The 24111-nt window shown below is 36.5% G+C and overlaps 1 long non-coding RNA gene across 1 annotated transcript in view; it reads left to right on the top strand.

Moving 5' to 3' along the window:
• The first annotated feature begins 21678 nt into the window (after positions 1-21678).
• LOC310906152 overlaps positions 21679-24111 on the top strand; it is a 32142-nt gene continuing 29709 nt past the window's right edge. The window contains exon 1 of the long non-coding RNA XR_014589361.1: positions 21679-21972. This is a non-coding gene — a long non-coding RNA (uncharacterized lncRNA). The remainder of the gene's footprint in view (positions 21973-24111) is intronic.

Here is a 24111-nt window from a genome sequence, read left to right as displayed (position 1 = left end):
TGTACACTCAGTGCTTGCAAAGCATTAAGGCAAACAAGAAAAGGGCAGAAGTTACTTTTCTTAGCACGATAGCTAATAACTACTCCATGTACCTATCGCACTTGACTGTAATAGTGTTATATGAAGATAGTAATGCTACATGGATGTCAGTAAACCCTAATTAGGTCCTGAATTTCCTTAAATTTTATGATGTAAAAAAAAAAGGCAGTAGGACTTCTCAGTTTACAGATACCACAGAGAGGTGTGTAATATAACCATACTCAGTTTAGGCAGATTTCATGAGAGGCTGAAACTCTAAACTCAGATAAACATTTCAGTAAAATTCTCTGGATAGGCCAACAAGGTATACTTTATAAACCTCTTTTCAGCTTTTAAACAGCTCATAGATAATTTCATGCTGTTTATATCATTGTCAAAGTTTGCTCCATAACTAGTATGAAAGCAATTTTTGCTACTGTTATCAGCCCTTCGAGACAATCACTTTAATGGCCACGTGCAGGGATATCAGTGCAATATGTGAAAACGCTGTACAGTCATGATATTTTTTATTATTTTCCCCATTTATTTTCTGTGATTTTAAATTAAAAATTAAATGAAAAAAAAGTGCCTGTTTTCTGGTGTTTTCCTTTTCTAATGCTTATTTCAAGAGTATGCCCAACCATGCTGCTGACTCTGGCCCAAAGTTTTCAGCAGTACTGGAAAGAACCTTCAATAACTACAGAAATCACTCCCAACAGCCACAAGGAATTCATGTGTGAAGGGTGCCTTTTGCAACTTGCTATTTACAACTGAAAGGCAAATAAACACACGGAACTTATAAAAAGTGGTGACCTTACCATTAATTCAGCATAATCCTTAAGCTTTGAGAAGCATTAAGAGCTTTACCTTGATAGTCAGGTTTGACTTATTGGTTTGGCTTATTGATAGCTCTTTTTCATTTGCTTGATTGACATTTGCTCTTCTCATAACAGGCTGTTGTTGGTCCGGTTCTTCATCATCTGTAGTGCACAGTATAGATGAAAAACAAGGAAAAAACCCTGCAATATGAGACTACATATGAAAAAGCTTGAGAACCAGCACATCTTAGATTACACAATTTCTTTATAAACTTTCTTAAGAGGAAAAATTCTTTTTTCTGGAACATGTGTGTTTCTAAAACAAAGGCAAAATGAAATGTAGGTTTTAGAACAATTACCAATACTTGCCTTTTGTAAAAAAAGGCAAGTTGTGGTAGTGCTGTGGAAGTTAGAGCACTCCTGCTTTTGGGACAAGGGATGGAATTTTACAAAGTAAATTATTCCATTGAGTTCAGAAAAAGAAACACTTCCCACAAATACAGAGGAGGTTCTCCTTTAGTAGTGCAGTGTGAAGACAAGTATGTCTGAGAGGTCCAGATAAAAAAAGTGTAAATTTCTATAAATATGGAGTAAAAAACAAAAACAAAACCAAAACAAAACAGTACATGACACTGTCTAATTCATCTTTTGGGTCCAACTTCTGTGATTTAAAAGCACCAGAATAAAAAGGTTTTCATTAACTTTTGAATTTTTATGAGCTCTGCTTAGAAGCAGAAACATTCAAATCTAATGCAATATTTCTCATATTCAAAATACTGGAAGTTTACTCACAAAACCTTGAGTGTTTGTCACATGAGAAGGAGCAGTTTGACAGAGAAGAAAAGATCATTCTTCTGAGATTTCCCTAGCAAAACTGGGAGCTGAGAAACCTAGATAATTTAGATAAGATTCAAACAGGCATCAAAACATGAATTTCCTTATTTGAACTGAACTCTGCTTCCTCCGTTTTAGAAGTGCTTATGACATCTACAAGATTCAGTAATGAATGACTGAATGGCACAGAAGAAAAATTACAGCTGAAATGCTTTTTTTTTTTAAGAAAGGAAGAGCTGCAAGGTACAGTTCCTGAGAGCAACAACAACAAAAAATGGACAGCTTTTGTTCATGTTAGAAATATAAACTAGAAATGTTCTCTGCCTTGCTTTCAGGGAATTGTCACAAGATAAACTGCTCCCACTGATGCCAGCTGAAAAGTCATTTAGTAACTTGGTCTTCTGGTAAACTTTGCATTTGGTTTGAGCTGGAATGAGCATTATATCAAGAAGAATTTCTAGCTCATTTAAGAATGAAAAGTGTAGGCACATTCCTAAGATCATCATTATTTTCCAAGTTGTCTTAATTTACTAAAGTCAAATGCCATGTGATTATTGGGGAAAAGTACCTGTCCCTTAAGCTTGGAGCTAGAACTATTGAATTAGAAATTATATAAAGAGAAATACATATTTTCTTCCATTTTAGTTGGAATAAATTTCTCTCAGGACTGTGCCTGTTGTGTCAAATTTCTTATCTTGAAAAACTCTCCACATTCTTCTTTGAAAAATACAAAAAATAAATTTCTCCAGTTCTACTGGAAGAAGTTTTAAAACATGAAATTCTTCAAAAATCCACAGTCAAAGTGAAACAATAAATGATTGAAACAAGGTGTTTCAGATTATTGCAATATCACTTCCTTTACATATTCTCACTTGATATTTTTCATTTTATTTTGTGCTAAAGCTGGGAAAAATACAAAAGATGGGCAAATAACAGAAATATTCAAAGTTAGAGCAAGATGGAAGGTCAGATTCCTTTCTGCTTTGCGGAAAGAATTCAGTTACTATGAAAATCATGTCAGATTACATGTAATGATAAAAGGATGATGCACTGTTTCAGTGCACCTAGCCACCCAGAAACTCTACCTGGTGCATAAAATATACTTTTCTGCTCACAGGATCTATGAAGAGATGGATCAACTGTTCATGGAATGTGCCTTGAGAGGCTAGAGGACAGTGTCATTTTTGTGTTGTGGGGGGAAGTGAGTGAGGTAAAACATTCATAGAATCACAGAACCACAGAAGGTTTGAAATTGGAAAGGACCTTTGGAAGTTGTCTGGTCCAGCTCCTCTGCTCAAGGAGCGCCACCTAAAGCCACTTGCCCAGGCCTATGTCTAATTTTATTTTTTTTTTGTTATCTCCAAGGAGGAGATTCCATAACTCTCCTGGGGAATCTGTGTCAGGGTTTAGTCACCCTTAGTCACAGAGAAAGTGGTTCCTGATGTTCTGAGTGCTGCACAGACCCTCCTGTGTCTCAGTCTGTGCCCTTTGTCTCTCATCATGCACCACTGAAAAGAGCCTGCCTCCATTATCTTTGCAGCATTCCTCCAGTACTTACATGAACTAGTAAAATCTCCCCTGAGCCTTCTCTTGAGGCTGAAAAGCCCCAGCTTTCTCAGCATTTCCTTGTAGGATTCCTCTCATTGGAGATTTTCTAGTCCCTTAATTAATGTTGTGCCCCTTTGTTGGGCTCCCTCCAGTATTCCCATGCCTCTCTGGTACTGGGGAGCCCAGACTTGGACTCAGCACTCCAGGTGTGGCTTCACCAGTGCCACAAGGAAGAATCTCTTCCCTCAGCCTGCTGCCAAGACTTTGCCTAATGAGGTGTAGGATAACACTCACCTTCTGTCCTTACAGGGGCACATCACTGGCTCATGTTCAACTTGGCATCCACCAGCATGCCCAAGGCTTTTCCTATCAAGCTGTGTTGCAGCTGGGTGGTCCCCAGCATATACCAGCCCTTGGGGTTGTTCTTTGGTTAAAATGAGATCTGTTGAAAACTTAAGTGAGTCAATGCCACAGCTAATTTTTGACAAGAAAGAAAAGAGGTCTCATAATGGGTTTGTCCTTTCATACTTGGAAGTAGACACTGTTATTTTCTGTTAAATTTTGATTTAACCCTGGGATATATATCAGGCTCAAGAAGTTAAACATCAGTTAAAAATATCTTTAGTATCCAGAAAAAAATAGCCTTCACCAGCTCTCACCCTTTTCCTTACCAATCAGCCAGAGTGACAAGAGAACTTTTCTCTCCTGTTCAAAGCTGTTCCTTCCTCCTGGGTTGATGATGACACTTGCATCCATGGAGTACCCCATTTCTCTGCACTGCAGGTGGAGATGTGCTTGGCTGGACTGAGTGTGTGCTACAGGGACCAGCCAAGGTGATCCATGGCCAGCTTTCTGACATATAAACACAGAGTGAGATTAAGTTTGATTTATGAACAAGTGATGTACTAGAAATATGTGACAGTTCTGGAAAATCTGGGAGTTAATCCAGATTCCTAAAGTAACCTTTCCCCCTCTGCCTCAGTTTTAATGTTGCTTTATTACAGCAGTTGAAAGTGTTGTTCGGTCCTTATGATTGTGATCTTCCTTACGCTATAGAGTTCATTTTGTTGCATTTTGCTTTCTTTGCATTATTTGGATATTAAGAAAAAAAAAGACATTTAAAGTCATCTTAAAATCCATTTTTATCACTATGAACAAATGTAAATATGGATCAAAACCCTTTGTAACATTTCTTCTTTCTGAAAATATTTTGTTCATAAGTGCCTTTTCACTGCAGTTTTATTTTTCAAAAGCAGATATTACAACTGCTTAATTCTGAGACAAATGCTTTTTTTTTTTTCTCTTCACAGCTTTGAGGAGCTGAAACAAAAAAACATCAAAGGAGGTCTCATGCTATTTGAACAAATTGAATTCATATCAGAGGCAGGGTTCTCAATACTTTATCCTACAGTGTCAGATGTTTATGGGATAGGCAACAGTCACAGCCATAAAAATAATAAATTGAAGAGTGCTGGAACAGAGCTCTACTACATGCTTCACACTTCTGATTAATGGAAACTGAAATCTGAATTATCAAAATTCACTTAGCACGTCAATGTATTTTGTTGCAAAATACCCTCAATAAGCATTTTGTATGATCTCAGGTTATTAATTATCATTATTTTACTCCTTCTCTCCCCTCTCTTCTCCCCCACTTCTACAATACCAATATAGGTGTAACCTATATTTCAATTAGATCTAGAGGCCAAGAATACAAATTTTGGGGGACTACACCCTGGAATCAAATTTCCTTGTGTTTTCCCATTATAGTAGTGTAATTTTTTGTGCTATCCACATAATGGCTATAAAATACTGTCACTTCTGAATTCTACACCCTGTCATACCTAAACATCCTTTTTGCCTACATTTGTGTGTAAAATTCATGCATCACCCTTCGTGATGGAGCTCTACTCCTGGTTTTCCCCATGATCTAGTCAAGAGGCAATAGAGATCCCCTACTGACATCATAGATTGAGAAAAATGTTGAAAGGGTTGCTAAGAACAGCCATAAATTGCACAGTTATGAAGAAATTTGGCTCAGCTATCAAAAGATAGTGTTTCACCCCAAATACCATGATGAAACTAGAATAGCACATCCTTGTCTTAGTGGTTTTATACATTGACAAAGAGGGTTGAAAACACCTTCTCACTTTCCCATTAGTCCCCCAGATATTTGTTGCCACCTCTCACAGCTGCAAATTGCAGCTATTCCCATTGTCTGTCAGCTTCACAAGTCACGTTACGACTTGGCTCGAGACAATATTGGCAGCTGCCACAGAATGGGATTAGGAAAAATCACTAGGATGAAGTAAAAAGAAAATGTACATATAAACAGAATGAAATGATCTTCCTCCTAAAGTGCAAAATCCAGAGTGAAAGCAGAAGGTGCTGGGCTCGAGTATGTAATCTTGGAATTGATAACATTTACCTCTAGAGGAAACAATGTTTTCTTTTCAGCACAAAATGCAAATATTTGTTCGTAGTTCGAGTATACAAATAACTTGTATTCCATTGTCACTGCTGAAGTCAATGCACCAACAACTAAGTGCCTCTTTCTCTGACCTGCTGAGGGCTTGTTACAAGGGTATCCAGATAGAAGGAAAATTGTAGGTAGGTTTGGGAGCAGGAGGACAGTGTATGTTTAGTCTCTGCTATCTGTCTTTGAGGTTTGCTGTTTTTCAGAGCTAGGACAGTTCATTCTCGATTAATTGGGGTCAGGGGATCAGTTATAAACGTAGATTGTATTCCTGCAATGCCAATCATCTCCCTTTTGTAGAAGGTGTAAGCAGTCATAAAAAATGAATACAGAAAATGTATGAATTATCTGGATGCTTGCAGGAAATGTTCAATGGGTGCGCTGAGCCATTGCTCACCTGTTGACAGGACTCCCTTCTGAGCACAGCTTTCTCTGTGTCCCTGTGGGTTTCTTGGGAATACCTGTCAGCAGCCATTGGTTATGGCATTTGTCATTGCTCTGTTCTCTATTGCAGGGACAACTTGCTGGAGAGAACCTGCCAGGCCTCTGGGACTTCACTTTCTACCGACACAGCTCAACAAATGAAAATGTTCCCTTCTGTTCTTTGGTGACTTCATCTGGGAGGTTCTGCAGGGATATTTGCAGAGTGGGGAGGCACAGCAGCAGGGCTGAGCAGATCTGGCAAAGGTCATCATGAGAGACTGAGCTTGGCACAGCTCTCAAGGGCAGAAAGGGCAGATTGTGGCCACAGCTCTCTTTAGAGATGCTCAGCCCGCTAAACGAGAGGCTGGAAGGTGCTCGAGGCTGTGACACACTTACAGCCTAAATTTATTTCCACACAGTTACACTTTTGGATTCTCAAGTCAGCACAGTTTTTAAAGCTTACTCAGCCCTTCTTTTTTCCTGGTGTTTAGCTACCCCATCAGCTATATTTGCAGAGTTCAATAATATTCCCAATTGCCTGATTTTTACTAGACCGAACAGTTGAGAGTTTTTCAGTCTCCTCTTATGCAAGAGGTTATGCATTTCTTGAATATTTCTAGTAGCTGTTCTGTGTAGCTCTTACAGTACAAGGTAATTTTTTGGTGTGTGTGGCTAAAATTAATCACAGTACTTTATCCTCAATAATGTCCTCATTTTACTGGAAATACATTCCTGAATTTCAGGGTTTGGAAGTAAATAACTCTTTGTTTACTATGGATTACACTAAACAAGCCAGTATAAGTCAGTCTAAAAATCGAAATATATTTATAGAATAGAAGAAGTTGGCATGGAGTAATGTGGAAGTTTATATGCTTCAATTATACAGCTAGAAACAAGCAGCAAGGATGATTTTTATAATTTCTAGGATGTTAGTAAATCTCACCTGTTTTCTTTCCAGCCTCCTCAGAGATGCATGTATGTTTGTTTTTACTGACCCAGTACTGGGTTTGCTGCATTGTGTTTAGCTTCACGGATGGGATCATCCAGAAACTTGTTTGGAAAGAACTTCCCATAATGATGTGGTATTTGAATATCCAGTGGGATAAACAAGGCATTTCACCCTTATACTATGTAAGCAGTCATTTTCTCTTTTAGTCAAATGAATTCAGAAAAGTACACAGGGCTATTTTTATTGTCCAAGTCATTAGAAATTTTCACATTGTTCATTGTCTTCAGGCTTATAATAATTATTTTCAGTACCTATATCTCAAATATTTTCTAATAATGTACAAATATCAAAGTAATAGTGCACAGCAATGTGTGCTATGTACACCACCATTCTTGCACTGCTGCTATAATATATATATAAAATAGACAGAAATTGTTGAAAAAGCACAGCAAGACAAATAAACACTTCATAACAAATGTGATACTGAAAGGAGAAAATACAGAACTAAAACATCAGCACAGGTTAACATGTTGTTGATACAGAGAGAAACAAAGAATTCAGATCAAGGCTCAACAATCTTTCAAAGGCAAAAGTAAGCAGAACCGAATATAAAGGAAAGTCAGAAATGGCTTGCACTGCTTTATCTCTGGGAGCAAGACAGAGATGGGAAGAAAATAAAAAAGAAAAACAAAAGAACTGAAGCAGGTTTGAAATAGGAAGAAAGATTAAGCTAGACAGAAACAAATATGGAGCAGTAACAGTGGAATGAAAGAAAATAATGACGTTCTATCAAAGGAAAACAGAAGTAAGTTTTCCTCAGAATGGAAGAGGTGATTGTTATTCTGTGCAGATAATCTACATTTGCTACTCCAAAGCAGTTTAGAAATTTTATCTCAGTAAAATCAGGGGGGGTTTGTTCATTATGAAGGTCCAGGTTCTCTATATTTTTAAATCTATACCAGGCTAAGTTCTCCCAGTGTTGTGCAGTGATGTGCTATGCCCCTGGGAAAGAACGCATGCTTTACAGATTTGTAGTTCTACTAAACAAAAGTGAAAAAGAGAAAGAAAAATAAATTAAAGAATAGTTGTGTTGATTTTAGAATTATTTTATATGGTGCAGTGTTTCTCTTTTTCATTCTGTCTGTACCATTTTTATTAATGAGCTGCAAAGTACACTTTAGGTTATTCTACAACAGCAGTGCTTACAATTGTACAGCTAAGTCCCTGGGAGATTATTTTTTTCTTTCTTATGCATTTCCTGGTTATTTGTAGCATATTTTTACTTTCTGCAGAGATTTCTGAAGATTTGGGTTATGTTAAGTCAGTACTAGAAAGTAAAATAAAAATGGGTGAAGGAAGTATTGCAAATACATTTTAAATAAATGCCCAAGAGGAATTCCTTTGCATAACATATGCTTCTGTCCCCAGTCTCCACCACCAAGTGCTGCCAGCTCTGCATTTATTTGATGTATAGAATAGTTAGAGAAGGATGTCTTTAAAAAGGTGAGACTTGCCACTGGTCTTAAGAAATAAAATATACCACAGGAACGATTTACATATTAGACAAGTCTTTAGCAAGACAGGAATTTTGAAGGCATTTGTTCATTGTGACTACTGCAGGAGCATTCTGCTTTTCATCATGGGAAGCAACATGAAGAGAGAATAAGCTTTCTTCAAATACTGTGTCTCTTAAAAAAATAGTGTTTGTCCTTGAAGGTGACATTCCCTGACATTTTCCTCATTGTCCTTCTTGTGTCATTACTGAAATTGCAGAAGATATTTAGGAGAAAGAAATGTTAGTTACCAGATCTTCCTCTCAGCACAACTACAGGGGCAGGATAACAGTCTGAAAATGGTGACTAAAATAGGGTGAGTTTGGGAAGCTGAAATTCCAAAGACATTCAATTTGATCAAAAGTGTGAAGAAAAAAATAAAGTATCTCATTGATCCATTTTTTTCTTTTTTAATGTATACCATCACATCTTCATGGCATTTGGGTCTATTCCCCCTTATTTAATTACTTTTCAGCTAGTTGCAAAGAGCAATGAAATGCATAATTATCTTTGACTACTGAGTCCACAATATTCTCTTTAATAGCCAACTGCCAGTAGAGATAGACTGAGATCTGATGATGTCTCAAATGCTCTACATATATGTGTACTTACAACTGTGATTTTAAGTATATAGACAACTTCTTTATTCTTGTCACTATAGAGGAGATGGTATTGAATTGGTTTCTTCATGATATGGTTAACATAATGGCATATCACTCCTCCAGGTTTATACACTCACAGAACACAAGTTTGATAATGACCGTGATAAATGTCAGGATTTCTTGATAACTTGGATCACATTTTGTAAGTATTCTCCAATTCTAAATAAATACCTTTTGGTGGAAGTAGAATTTGAAGAGGGTTTGATTGTGATCTCTTCTCTGTGGTGATCAGTGACAGGACCCTCAGGAATGGCCTGAAGCTGTGCCAGGGGAGGTTTAGGCTGGATATCAGGAAAATATTTTTGAGCCAGAGGGGCTTGGGCACTGGAACAGGCTCCCCAGGGAAGTGGCCACAGCACTAAGGCTGGCAGAGTGACAAAAGCATTTGAACAATGGTCTCAGGCCCCTGGTGTGATTTTTGGGGCACCCTGTGCAGGGCCAGGAACTGGACTTGATGATCCCTGTGGGTTCCATCCAACTCAGCATATTTTGTGATTCTGTGAAGTTAAAAGAAAACCCATGTAGCAAGTTCTAACAGTTCATCAATTCACTGGAAAAGAATTCCTTTTTGTTTCCCAATTTAGACACCATGTCTGAATTAGATGAATTACTTAACAATAGCTAGACATAGTTCTAAAACTTGCAACATGTATTAAAGATAAAGGTTTAAAAAGGAGCAGGTTATACACCATAAGAAGAAAATATGAGGCTTTAAACACTGTTTTCTACAATAAATCTATCCTGAACTTGTCATATTTTGTCTTCATGACATTTGCAAATTGTCTCAGAACAGTATATGCCTGTTACAGGAAATCCTGAGTTCATCATCACACGCAGTAGGTATTTTAAATCTACAGTTAACTTTTCATGTATGATTAATAGGTCTGTTATTTCAAATTTGATGTGCAGTTCACACAATACACAAGTGAGTTATGTTTAATAAAACATAAGAGTGAGCTTCAGCTTTACAGTTCTAACTATGCTTGGCAATTTTTTTCACTATTGATTCAGATTCTCCTTGACTTTCAAACTTTCTTTTTTTTTTCTCTTGTAACAAGATCTTTTACTATCATACTAGGCAGACTGCATCTGTAAGCTAATTTCCTTTGATATCCTTATGGGAGTCCTCTTGATAGAATAAAAGTTCCTGATAGATTTCCAGTACCTATGACAGCCTAACAAGTGTCCTCCATTATTTAGTTCTATGAATATCATATTTAGTTGAAATATAAAATACAAAATTGAGATCATTGGCAGCTTCTAACATGTCCAAAGAAACTGTCTACAACAGTTTCACTTTTAATAAATATTGCAAAAAATTCACAAGAATTTAGGTGGGAGCCATTGAATTATAAAATAACTCAAGTTGGAAGGAACCTCTAAGGGTCATTAAGCCTAAGAACATGAAAGAATAAACAAAAATAAAGGCCCTGAACCATCTCCCAAATGCAGATGACCCCTCTGTGCAATCTAATTTTATTTACTCCAAAGTAGGCCAGGGCCCCTCAGGCATAGGAAAAATTGTTTAGGGGGTAGGTTTGTGAAAAGAAAGGATATAAATGTGGTGGTGGTGTTTATTAGTTTCTTTTTTCTTTGTTTTATTAGTTTGGGTTTTTTTGTTTTACTCTTTTCATAAATGGTTCCAGGAGGCCTCAAAGGTTTACACATCAGATATTTCTGACTGGATTACATTGATGAGATTTCAGTTTGTAGCAGATAATGTATTTCTAAACTATAGTTTAAATTTAGGCAAAAAAAATCCTGAGCGAAAACTGATTTTAAGCACTGTCCTTCGACCCTATGATAATCTAATACTCAACGGTTGCCAAGAGTATTCATTAGCAGAAATGCAATTTGGTTTTGACAGTCAATACTTTAGACACTGCTTTCTGATATCCAAAGAAAGAAATACTTACTATTATTACTACTGTTTAAGCAATATTTTTGTTGATTATTGCTAGTGAAGTCATGATTTTAGTATTTCCTTTTCAGTTCTAATTATCTGAATTATTCAATTAAACCATCATAACATGAAGTGAAATAGGTCCAAAATAGCTGTGTATAGCTCTGTAATTCAAGAAATGCAAAAAATATAACAATTGTTTTAAGACTGCTTATAACATCTTAAATTCACATGCATTTTTCAAGGTTATATATTCTTTATGTTGCTGGAGCACCTCCATGCATGTCTTGCAAAAGCTCCCAATGCCAGCACTGATTATAAACTCTACCAACCAGATGTTCCTTGGAATAGCTTTTTATATCTTCTATGTTATTAACTGGTGGCTTCTTCCAGGTAAAGCAATGCTTGCGACAGGTTATATGTTTGATTCTAACTGTGACTCAACTGCTTTTCTTTTCCGCCTCTTTCTCCTTTAAAGTCTTTTTTCTCTTGGCTAAAGTTTCTGCTGCTCTGTCACTATAATTTTGCTATTACAAGTCATAGATGTTTTCAATTTATTACATATTTAACAATCAAATACATTTACAATGTGTAAAGAAGAAGGATTAATTTATAACCTGAAAGTACCTTGTCTGTGTTTCTATAGAAAAGCCCATGTTATTTAAAGCACACTTTAGAATTCCTGTGCAATTTCCTGGTCCAGAGGAGTTTAGTATGTATTTATGACATTTTCTATCTATAGGAACATTCTTTTAAAATTATACCCAACTAAAACAATACACATTCCGGGCATGTGTTTTCATTTAAACTTATTTCAGTGCTGTTTTTGTATTGCATTCTTTTAATGCTTTTTAATGAAAAAGCTCTTGGAAAAGATATAAAATTATATGATATTGATTTTTTCCTATACAAATATTTATTCTAATAATCTTTTTTGACTTAGGAACAGAAAAACAGAGACTCTTTTGTCTGCTTGTCTTATGAAAGGCACGAATCTTATTAATGCATTCAATTCCTGACTGTCAGGGACAGTTGGCTGAGCAGGTACGTGCAGATACTGGCATGAAAGCTAAACAACAATTAGAAGAAAAGTTTGGTTCTACTCGTCACATTGGCATCTACCAAGCTACAAGCAATGCAATCCACTATTTTTATTTTTATTTTTATTTTTATTTTTATTTTTATTTTTATTTTTATTTTTAATTTAATTTAATTTTTTTTTTTTTGAAAGCACATAAACAGTCCTGAATCTCATGCTCATGGTGGAGGAAACTGGAGGAAACACACATTCAAAAGTCAGGTTAGAGAAAGTCTTATCAGCTGAAAGGTGTTTCCATCCCATCTTTCATTTGTGTCAGCAAACTGTGAGTAGAGATTGCCTCACAGCCAGGAATTTTAAAGGGAGCCCAGATTCTGCCTGTGTAACACTAAAAATAATTTTTATTCAAAGATAAAAAATCCTTTCCAAAAAGATTAGAGTAAACTTAATAATGAATTCATCCTTGAGTTTATTCCTTTGAAATTAATTAAGTTTCTCACTTTTATTTTCCCCTCTTTGACATTTTTATTGGTGTTAACAGGAGTTTCTCATGGTGGTGTCTGGAAAACACTGGGCACTGAGGTTTGACAGTATAAACCTCCACCTGGGAACAGCATGAAGTATCCTCTGCCTTGTCATTGACATCTGTGGGACTTCGTGTACAGGCAATATTCTCAGCTGCTGTAAAGTACAGACTTTTGGTATTTACATGACTCTGACACCTGGCCCAGAATTGCCTCACTGATTATTTAAACATGAATGGGGGTAGCAGCTCTGCAGAGCATAACAGAAGTTCAGCAGAAACCACAGAGAAGTCAGCCCAGATTAATGCCTCTGGAATCCCTGGCAAAAAAATTGAGTGTTCGAATTTTCTGTATAAAGCCATACTTTGTTTTCCATGTAAGCATATTCTGAAGTTTTTGCTGTATAAGGAATAGGACCATCTTTGCTCACTTTAAAGCAATAGCTGAGCAAGATTTGGTTTGAAACACAGCAATACAGTAAATCCTCAGAGGTCACCAAAATTATTTCCCACTGATGTCAGGGTAATTAAAACAATGATAAAAAAATACTGTCTTACTGCGATCTTATGATGTTCCTCTGGGACCTTAAAACAAGATTAAATTTTAATTCACAAAGACAAAGGGAACGGGTAGTTTCTCTGCATCAACAAAGTAAGGAATTACAACTTATCCAGATCATTCTTGGTCAGCACTTTTGATATTGATTTGTGAGCTAGTCTTACAATATGCAGACTTAATCTGAGAATAATTAGGATGGTGGGATCAAATATTGTGTGATCTCAAACCAGGAACTGGGATGCAAATGCCAAAATAGTGGTCACTCAGAGAAAAGGTAGGCTTAATCTAGCATCTCAGCTATTAAATTTTTGTGTTAGCAAGTAGTTATGTGCTTACAGCTATGAATTTATGGCAGTTTAATGTGTCTCTAGAATTTCTGGGGTTCAACCCTCGAACTTCCTCAAAAATTAATTTAAAATAAAAAATTAACAATAAAACTCCTGTCATTTCCATCAACTTTCAAGCAGAAATAAAAATTTTTCAAATAATACAACTTGCACCTCCTTTATCTGTTTATATCTGCTTTACAACTGGGCCTGGACACGGGCATATGTGCTAAATGAAAATAAATTGATTTCTGATTAGGGTCAACACAGCATGTGTCACAAAGCAAGCAGCTCTCTCTCACAAGATAAAGGGTTACTAAGCCATCAGGCAGAGTCTCACTTTTTTAATTGTTCAGGTTTATGATGTACTCATGGAATATTTCACTAAACCATAATCCTTTAATCATTTAGTAAATATTAAGAAGAACACATTATTCTCATGTGGGCTGTTGACTCTTAGGGTTCAAAAGTAGGCAAAGTACATTACTTCCATTTCTCTTCTTGAATAATAAGAATCTGAAGGTTAATTAAAGGATTTTGAGAGAAGATATTAGAGAATTAGATGCTTAATGTTCTTTTTCTTTAATAAGAATAACCTGAATAGGTATACAGGGATATCCATTCATATATATAGTCCTACTACACATTAGGACAGACATGTGACCTTTACCAGTGTCAGAATGTGGTCCAAACCCCTTATTTGCTAAGAAACATTGCCTAATTTGGTCTTAGGAAAATACCTTTCTGACTTCTTTATATCTTCATCTTCTGTTTTCTCTCCTTTGTAAAATAAGTCTATGGATTATCAGATGAAAATTGTAAACATTCACGACTGGAAGTCTCTCTGTGAAGTTCTTGAAGAAATATGGATAAAATCTTATACTTTATTGTCACTTTCATATTATGCTTTTTTCAGAAGGGTAGAGTAGTTTGTTTAGGACATTGGTTGAAAAGAGTTTGGTGGTATTAGGACATATTATTATTAGATGAATGTGGTGGTTTAGCAAAACTAGTCTACTACATGATTTGGTGTTTCCGCCCAGTTATGAACTTCAACCATCACGATGAGTTAATAGCATTTTGTTTGGGTTTGGAAATAATGACAGACCTTGAGAGTTTCACAAGTTGAACCACAGTATTGGCAGATGTGGACTACTACCTAAATGAACATAGCTAAGGATAGACAGGACAAAAGTCAGAAAAAGACCTCTGAAGTACTTGGCTTCTACTACCACATTTTGTCTTCACCTTTTATTTTTTACTTTTGAAAGAATATACTGAACACAAAACGACATGCTCTAAATGTTTTCTGGTTTTTCTGGGTGTCTGTTCTGTTAGTGATTACAATACAGCAAATAAATCCTGGGAAAAACAAAACCATGGATGTTTAGAAGGAGCACTGTGACATGAACTGATTAGCAAAACAGCTGTTCCATATATGTCATCATCCCACCAAGTATTGCTTTTTATATCAGATTTGTTCAATGCCATACTTTGTTACAGACTGTTGTTTCCAAGGACTAGATATACTGTGTTTAGTCTTTAAGCAAATGCATTGAATTCTGAACCTAAATCTCTAGCCAATTATGTACAGTCCTGACCAGTCATTACACAAAAGCATTTTTAGAGTAATTTGAAATCAATGAGGCAAAACACTTCTGTAGGAGGAGCAGGGCAAAAATTGTGAAGGATCTATGATATGCCTGCAGGTATAAAATACATTTTGTTACATATATATATATATATATTTACACACACATACGTATGCACATTTGTAGTCACAATTACACACAAATATAAATACATGCATTCAAAGTGACACTACTGGGAAAAAAAGAATATATTAAGGATTCTGCTCTCTATCATATGAATTTTAATCACAGACAGGGAAATCTACTCCTTTTAGAAGATGTTAAATTAATGAATCTGCTTTCACAGTGGGGACCAAAGCCACAGTGGAAATTTTGCTGAAAAACTGTCAGCATTAATCATGAAAAGAAAATCCTGTAAAATATTGTTAGGATATTGGTAAGTAGCTTGGTGAATAATGTAATGAATAATAAACAATCAATTTACTCAATTAGAGCAATAATTGAGTGGAGGTGTGAGCTGCTTAATAAGTCAGCCTGGTTGGCAGCCTGGCTATTAAAGAAGCTGCTCTGGAAGCATTGGACAGACTCTTGATTCTGGTTTTGAATCCAAAAACATCAAAGAAAACCAAGAAATGCTGGGGTAAACTTGTTCTGAAATAAGTCCTGACATTTTGGATGAATCTCCAAACTTGTAGCCATTAAATGTCTCTTCTACTTTTTAATTTTTTAACTCAGTAATGCCCAGTCTGGTGCTATAAACCATATGAATAAATGTTTTTTCCTGTGGCACAATTGGCAGATGAGTTGCATGATGTAAACTTTTATTTGTTTATTAAATGTGTTAAAAATTCTCATAGCCAGTGTCTTTGCTGATGGATAAAAAGATACAGAAATAAGGATGAGACATGGGGATATATATATATACATATTATTTAAATTAGTGGATCACAAGGTGTTGGACAATTAGACCATATTTTAATTTTACAGATGGGAAAAAAACCCCAAATATGTTTTCCGAAATTTTTTGCTAATTAATTAAAATAGGAAACTGAGGTATACCTCTTTCAAAATATGACTAGACCAGAGTGACCAGAGAATTCATGCCTGAGATTACCAAGCATTTGATCCAAATCCCATTGAACTCAGCAGGAGACCTTTTTGTCAGCTTCAGCAAGATCTGGATGAAGCTAATTTTTTTTTCCTGTATCTTCAAAGAAGATGCTACAAATGTAATTAAAAATAAAGGAAGAGAGTTACTTTAGTTCTTTCAGATAAACCCCCACACAGTTATTTCAGATTAACAAATATATATTTTCTTTTTTTGTTGTTACACTAAAATTCAGGCACAAATGTAGAAGTATTCAAAAATATATGTTAATTGCACTTTATGAAAGCAACAATAACGCACACCTATCTGTTATCCCAGCATCAACTAGCTCTTAACCTGACTATTCTCATCTATTTACAGTATTCATACACAGAACCAACAATTTGTGCTTCCCTTTATTTTTCACTGCTGGGAATAACTTCTAATATTTTGTTTTTGCTTTATCTAGAATAGCATTAAGTAATCAGTTGCCACCTTCATTTTAATGCTCATTCAGTATCAGTTTCAGTTAAAGTTTCTCAGTTTCAATCTGAGAAAGAAGGAGCAGCACTTATATTACTGCTCTTAATCTGCCTCAATATTAAATACATTTAGTTAATCACTTAGAATGTCCCTGTAGTCATTGGCAAGGCATGAGGCTCAGTTCACTCTTGAATGTATATCTAAACAAATAAAATATTTGTGCCCATTTTCTGTAAAAAAAGGAGTGATAGGGAGTAATCCATCCTTAATTTTATAACAAGAGTCCTATCCAGTCTTTGGAACACAGCTAAGATATTTCCCTTGGTGAACATTGTTGATGTAAGGTACCCTGGATAATTGATCTCAACCTTAAAAAAATACAAAGAAGCAGTTGTAGCTTCTATATTCAAAACTGCCCCTGTGTGGAGGTGGTGTGTTACAGAACACCTACTGAACTATGGTGTGACACACGTCCTTCCACTGGGACACCTGGGTAGAAACACATTTACTTTCAAGCAGGCTACGAGCTGCTCAGCAATGATCTCGGCTGAGGTGTTTGTGCAGAAGAGCAGAAGCACAAAAATTGCTGAGTAAAGCATTTTACAGTAAATCCCCTCAAATAATAGCGTCCTGATTATTGATTTTTGGTGTCTCCAGAGGTGGAAGGCACCCGCAGTGTAGTTTTAGTCCTGCAGTTATGCATGGGAAGAACTGGCTTCCATCCACAATCCACATGATTTTTTTTCATTTTATTTTCAACAATTGGCTTAATTTTTAATGTGAACTGAAAATTAAACTTGTTGAAGTAATATGTCACTTTTGAATTCAAGAAAGCCTGAATGCTTGTAGGATCAACAAAAATAAATAACCTTAAAATGAACTAGAAAAAGTCATAGTTTAGAAAACAAGAAAGAGTCTAGCCTATTAAAGCAATAATAAAGAGATATATTTAAAGTTTGTTTCTTTTGAACTCTGACAGCTGTTAACACAACTTATTTAAATAAGACAGACAAAGCACCTTTTTATAGGCAATAGATAATGTTGCCCTGCTTCTAATGTCACAGCCTAAGTGAACAGATTTCAAAAACAAATTTATAAAAATGAGGATAAACATAGTAGTAAAGGGAATAAAATACCATACAGGAATAGAAGTAGAACCTTGGACAGTACTGTTTGTGGGTCACAGTGTGCTGGAAATAAACAAGAATTGATGAGTTTTGCTCATGAAAATAGTGATTTTCAGCATTATCAATAAAGATAATGCCTGGAGTCTAAAAGAAAATATAGTAATATATTATAATATATTATAATGAAAGATTTTTTTCAGTATTTAAGGTCAGTTTCTCAAATGAATCATTAAATGTGGGAGATTTACAGAAGTAAATCTACATTTCCATGAAGTAATCATTATTTCTTTACCTCCTATCAGAAAAGAACCCTACAGCAGGCAAAGCTGGAATGACAGTAACTGATTTGAATTACAAAAGAGTACAAGACTGCAAGGTTGGTGCACCTGCTATGCTGAAGGTGGGAAGAATTAACCTAGTTCACCATCTTCCCTTATCCTTATATGAAGATATGTAAATAAGAGCAAAGGAGTAGCCCAATTTTTCTATTAGTAAACTAGTAAAGATACAGGTCTCCTAAGGCAGGGATACAGAGAAGTACAAAGCATACAGAGTACTTGCACACATGCAAGCTTCTGAACTGCTGTGCCTTTGAGTCACATTCTCTCAAATAATTGTCTAGTCATTTTACTTCAAATTGTGTTATGATTTTGCTAGAGGAAATTGCCTGAATGTCATTTATCATCAAGCAGCTGCAAGATGTAAGGCAAAATCTAAAAGCTTCAACAAGTTGAAGGGGGTTCTGCATTTGAGTTGCAACAAGCCCATGCAGTGCTCCAGGCTTGAGGCAGAGTGGCTGGAAAACTGCCCTTTGGTAAAGGAGCTGGAGGTGCTGGTTGACAGTGGCTGAACATGAGCCAGGTGTGCCCAGGGGCCAGGAAGGCCAATGGCACCTGGCTCGGATCAGCAATAGTGTGGCAGCAGGACCAGGGCAGGGACTGTCCCCCTGTGCTGGGCACTGGTGACCAAAATCCTGTGTCAGTTTTGAGCCTCTCACTCCAAGAAAAGCATTGAGGGGCTGGAGAGAGTCCAGAGAAGGGGAATAGAGCTGGGGAATGTCAGTCATAATGGAGTGAGTGTTTAGCCTGGAGAAAAGGAGGCTCAGGGGAGATCTCATCCCTCTCTACAGCTGCCTGAAAGGAGATTGTAACAAGGTGGGGGGCTGTTACTTCTACCAGGTAACAAATGATAGGTTGAGGAAATGACCTCAAGGCGCACCTAGGGAGGATTAGATTGGATATAATAAAAAATTTCTTCACTGAAAAAGATTGTAAAACACTTGAATAGTCTGCCCAGGGAAGTGCTGGATTCACCATCCTTGGAGGAATTTAAAAGACATGCAGATGTGACACTACATGATTTAGTGGTGGACTTGGCAATGATTGGTTAATGGTTGGATGCAATTCTTTCTTAGAGGTATTTTCCAAGCTAAATGTTAAGATCCCATGTATTTTCCTGCAAAAATCCCATTTACTTTTAGGGACTAACAATGCTTGGCAAACTTTAGTCTTAATGTAACTCAGCAGAAAATAATAACCTTAACAGGTGGAAATAATGATAATAATATTAATAATAATAATAATAATAATAGCAGTAAAGTCTAAAACATGTAGTCTCTTCTCTCTTACATGTCAGTTTGACAAAGTATTATTTGGCATTACAAAAAGTATTCCACTTCCTTTAACAATCAGTTTGGATGATGTATTTTCCTCTAAATAAGTTACTTTATTTGATGCAGTTTGTGACAATGTTACTAAGAAGTAATTTGATAATAAGATTACTTAACTATTAAACTGGTGTATCTGACACTAGCAAACCTAATCATGGTTGCCAGTGGCTATGACTTGGGGTTCATCCCAGTGCTTTCCCAGCTAATTGTCCCTTTCCTACTTTATACAAATTCCTTGTTTTGTTGCAGCTGTTAAACACTGTAATTTGGTTGGTGTACACTTGGATTATATAGGGGTTCAAAAAATAAAAGCAGTCTTATCTCAAATAGAATCTCTGAGTTCCAAAAAGCTCAAATGTTTATTTCTACTGGAGTCTGACAATTAAGCAGCTTCTAAACACAGTAAGAATAATATACATGAAATAGTGTTAAAAATGTCAATCTTATTTGAGTATGGAAAATAGATTTAAATTTGTGTTCTCTGGCAAGTATATTATTATGTCCATTATACTATTTCCACAGTTAGATGCCTTCTAGAACCTGACCAGTAAATATCTGGTTTTGATACAAAAATGTAGTGTTTCTAGGTGTTAGCAGTACAGAATTTCAGCATCTGGGAAAAAGATAATGGCCTTTCCTTTCAAGCGTGTCTTCAAAACTTGTGTACAGGTTCACAGTGAGAATGGCTAAATGTTATTACAAGGTGATGGCTGCTTAGTGCCCCTCTTGAAATTATTAGAGTGGGTTCAGCCCAGGCACAACATTCACATCTCAATTAACTGGTACTGGCAGAAATAGGATAGAATGATCTTTCTTTAAAAGGCAAAAAGGTCACTGTGAATATCCAGTGCTATTCCAGAATTTAATGAGGACTGTTTTCACACAGTCCCAACGGGTGAGGGAGGATGACAGTTCGCTCCTGTAACAACGCTGTTAGATGCTCACTCAGGTTTTGTATTTTCCACTCCCTTTTCTACTATGCTTTAAAAGAAGCCTCTCAACATGAAAGATACAGCACAGACTCCAAATCTAAGAACTGCAAACAAATGACTAATACATATGAGAGTGTTTGAAAAGGCTCTCCATTGAAAGTTGCTCTTCAAGGGAAAATACATCTCCTTAGACTGTAAATGGATCTCTTAGACTCTCTAAGCAACCATTCAACCACCTAAGGCAGCCTTGACCTGGAAGATACCAGGATGAATACTTCTAAGAAGATACATAGGAAGGAAACTTTCAGATCTAACCCTAGTCAAAACTTTAACCTTAACTCTGCCCACCTTTGCAGACCTCAGGGAGGAGTCACACTTGGCAGGCCTGGGCTGATGTCAAGGAAAAAGAAGTCAAAAAAGAGGGTCTGCAAAAAGTGGATGTTCTTGTGGGCCAGGCAGATGTAGCTGGGGTGCCTGAGGTCAGATAAGTGTATGTCTCTGCTAAACAGTGTGGGTAAGGGCTATGTCTCTGGTTTGCGTAACATTCTTTGAATTTTGCATCAGCAGTGCTTTTGCTCCACCTGTATTTGGCACACAGAACAACCCCTGCCCTCCTGTCCTGAGATTCACAGACACCTGCTGACTTCACATAAATATTTTCTCTGCTTCACTGGGTATTTTGCTTAGTGTGGGGTGCTTCTGCTTGTAAGGAGGAAAGAAGAGAAGGATCATTACCCATTTCCATCCCTTCCTGGTAGGAAGCTGTCCCAGGTACCAGTACCAAACACTGGAGAACTGGCTGCTCTTTGTGCCATTGATAGTGGAGTTATGCAATGGGAGACAGGTATCACAGAGGAGAAGATAGCTGCTGATAAAGTGTTCATATGCAGCTTTCACAGCTGTGGACCTAGAAGGACTCTGGAAACAGCAAACATGATGTTACCTCTAGCTCATTGTAATAAACTTCATTAATGATGTGTAGTTTATTTCAGAACTCAAAGGATGACATCAAACATGACAAAAAACTTGATATGTTCAACTTAAAACCTGTTCAACAGGACCACCCCAGGGTTTTCATTCATTGCCCATGAACGTCAAATTTTCCTATCCCTGGGACACTCAGCAATGTCTCACTTCTGATTCAGATTGTTGTTAAAATTAATCTGAAGGAACTTCAAATAATATCTCAGGAGGTATCTGTCTCACCTCAAATATCCTGTTTATTAAAAATCCGTAATGTAGTTGGTGATACAAATTTGTTTCTAAAGTAATACCTAAATAAGATACTTGCCACATTTTACATACAAATACTGTCATACTTCTTTTCCACGAAAAGACATCTTTTTAAAAGGTGAGATTCACCTTCGTTTCTGGATTTTTTTTTTTTTTTTTTTTTTTTTTTTTTTTTTTTTTTTTTTTTTTTTTTTTTTTTATCTTGTTTGAGCCCATTTGTAGATTTAAGATTGACAGTCTTCTGAAGAAAACAGAATCTACATTCTTTTGCTCTGGCAGCCAGGGGAGCCAATCATGTCCTGGGGGAGATCAGGCGCAGCATCACCAGCAGGCAAGGAAGGGGTTTGTCCCACTCTGCTCTGTGACGACCTTTTATTGAATATTATCAGCAGTTTTGGGCACCACAGTGTAAGAAAAATATTATTCTCTTAGGGAGTGTCCAAAGGAGAGAGGCAAAGATGGAGAAGGGCCTTGAGGTGAAGCCACATGAGGAGTGGCTGCAGTCACTTGGTCTGTCCAGCCTAGAGGGACACTGAGGGGAGACCTCACTGCAGTTACAGCTTCCTTGTGAGGGGAAGAGCAAGGGCAGGCTCTATCTCTGCTCTGTGGCCAGTGACAGGACCCAAGGGAATGGCTTAAAGTTGTGTCAGAGGAGGTATAGGTTGGATACCAGGAAAAGGTTCTTCACCGTGAGACTGGCTGGGCACCGGAACAGGCTCCCAAGGGAAGTGCTCACAGCACCAAGCTTGGCAGAATTCAAGAAATGTCTGGATAACTTTCTCAGGCACATGGTGTGACTCCTGAGGATGGTCCTGTGCAGGGCCAGGAGTTGGACTCAGTGATCCTGATGGACCCCTTGAAACTCAGCATATTCTGTAATTTTGTGAAGAAAACTGGAAATAAAAATATTTTGCCTGATATGCCATTTGATGCATGACAGGATAAACACAGAAACAAAAATTTTGCTGCAGATCACATGCTGTTCAGCAGGTCAGCTGTGTTACCTTCTCACCAGAGAGTTCATGCTTTCTCTTACTGTCTTTTAGGCTTTCTGCATTTTGTGTAAATGTCCTTTCTCTGCTCCTTTGATTCTTCTCACTTTCTTTACTCTTTCTAACTTTTCACACTTCTTGTGTCTTCCCTCCATTACCTTTCTGCATTTTCACTTGCCCTTGACAGGTTTCTGTAGTGTGGGGTTTATTTGTTCATTTTTCCTGTGACCTTAAAGCATTCTATACCTTGCAGATATGCATTCTGAATTATCTGAGAGATCACACTACTAGTAATAGTACAGCATTTTTTGTAAAAGGATTGATTAGTTTTTCATCCATGCACTGTGCTGTAGCACAGGTGATTTCTCTGTAAAAATGGCCCTCAAATCCTCTTAATTCCTGATTTTCATTTCCATTTATTTTTAGAGATGAAAGAAGAAAAAGCATAGGAATAAATGGTCTTTAAAGTATGCTTTCAATTTTTTTGCTCTCCTACTGTGATTGTTTTCTCTCATAATTTTCTCACTCTTCTCCTTCCATTGCTCTCCTTTGTATTTTAAAACACCGATGCCTACCTTATATAATAATAATGCTATTGTTTTAGATGAGCAAGTATAGTGCATATATTTAATCCAAATAATATTTTATATTCCCAAAACAGTATTTCAGAGTGTCCAAAGGAAAAGTTATTTTTTTTTTCAAAATTAGAAAAACTGCTCAATAAATTTTTTAGAAAATTGCTATATGTTACTCTATATGATAAGCCTATTTATCACATGCAAGTTACCTCATTTTAGACATTTTTCTAAAATTTAAATTTTAAATTTTTCTACTAAGATCACTACATGCTCATTACATTCCCCACCTATTTTAAATCTCAGTGATTAAAACAAAACACCCTTCTAAAGGTAAGGTCTACCTCATCTCAGATTCAACAGAATGATTTCTTTCCTGTTTTTGCACCTTGTTTTGGAGCCATATGCTTTAATTATTTGTAAACAGTCCAGTAATCACTGGAGCAGCTAATATTCACTCAGCAGATAGTCAATTCTTCATCTGACACTCTAGTGTCTGACCACTTAATTTCCACTTTGTTCTTCATTCCTTATTTATGAGAACCATGCTAAAGTTCTCTTCTTAGTAATTCTATTTTTACAGCTGCAATAATTTATTATCAAAATTTTCCTGCAGATGCTGTAAATCTCATGCACTTAATATAAACAAGCCTTTGATTTATTTTAACCTCAAATCTTGTATTCACCATTGTATTCTTTATGATTTTAATGAAAATGTGGAAAATTAAACTCTATGGTGGGCTTAGGGAGCTGATCCCCCACTTGTAGAGGTAGATGAGCTTTACCCTTC

Source organism: Zosterops lateralis, assembly GCF_965231275.1.
Source record: "Zosterops lateralis genome assembly, chromosome: 2".
Lineage (NCBI taxonomy): Eukaryota > Metazoa > Chordata > Aves > Passeriformes > Zosteropidae > Zosterops > Zosterops lateralis.
Note: the sequence above shows the minus strand (reverse complement) of the source record. Positions and strands in the feature narration are given on the sequence as shown.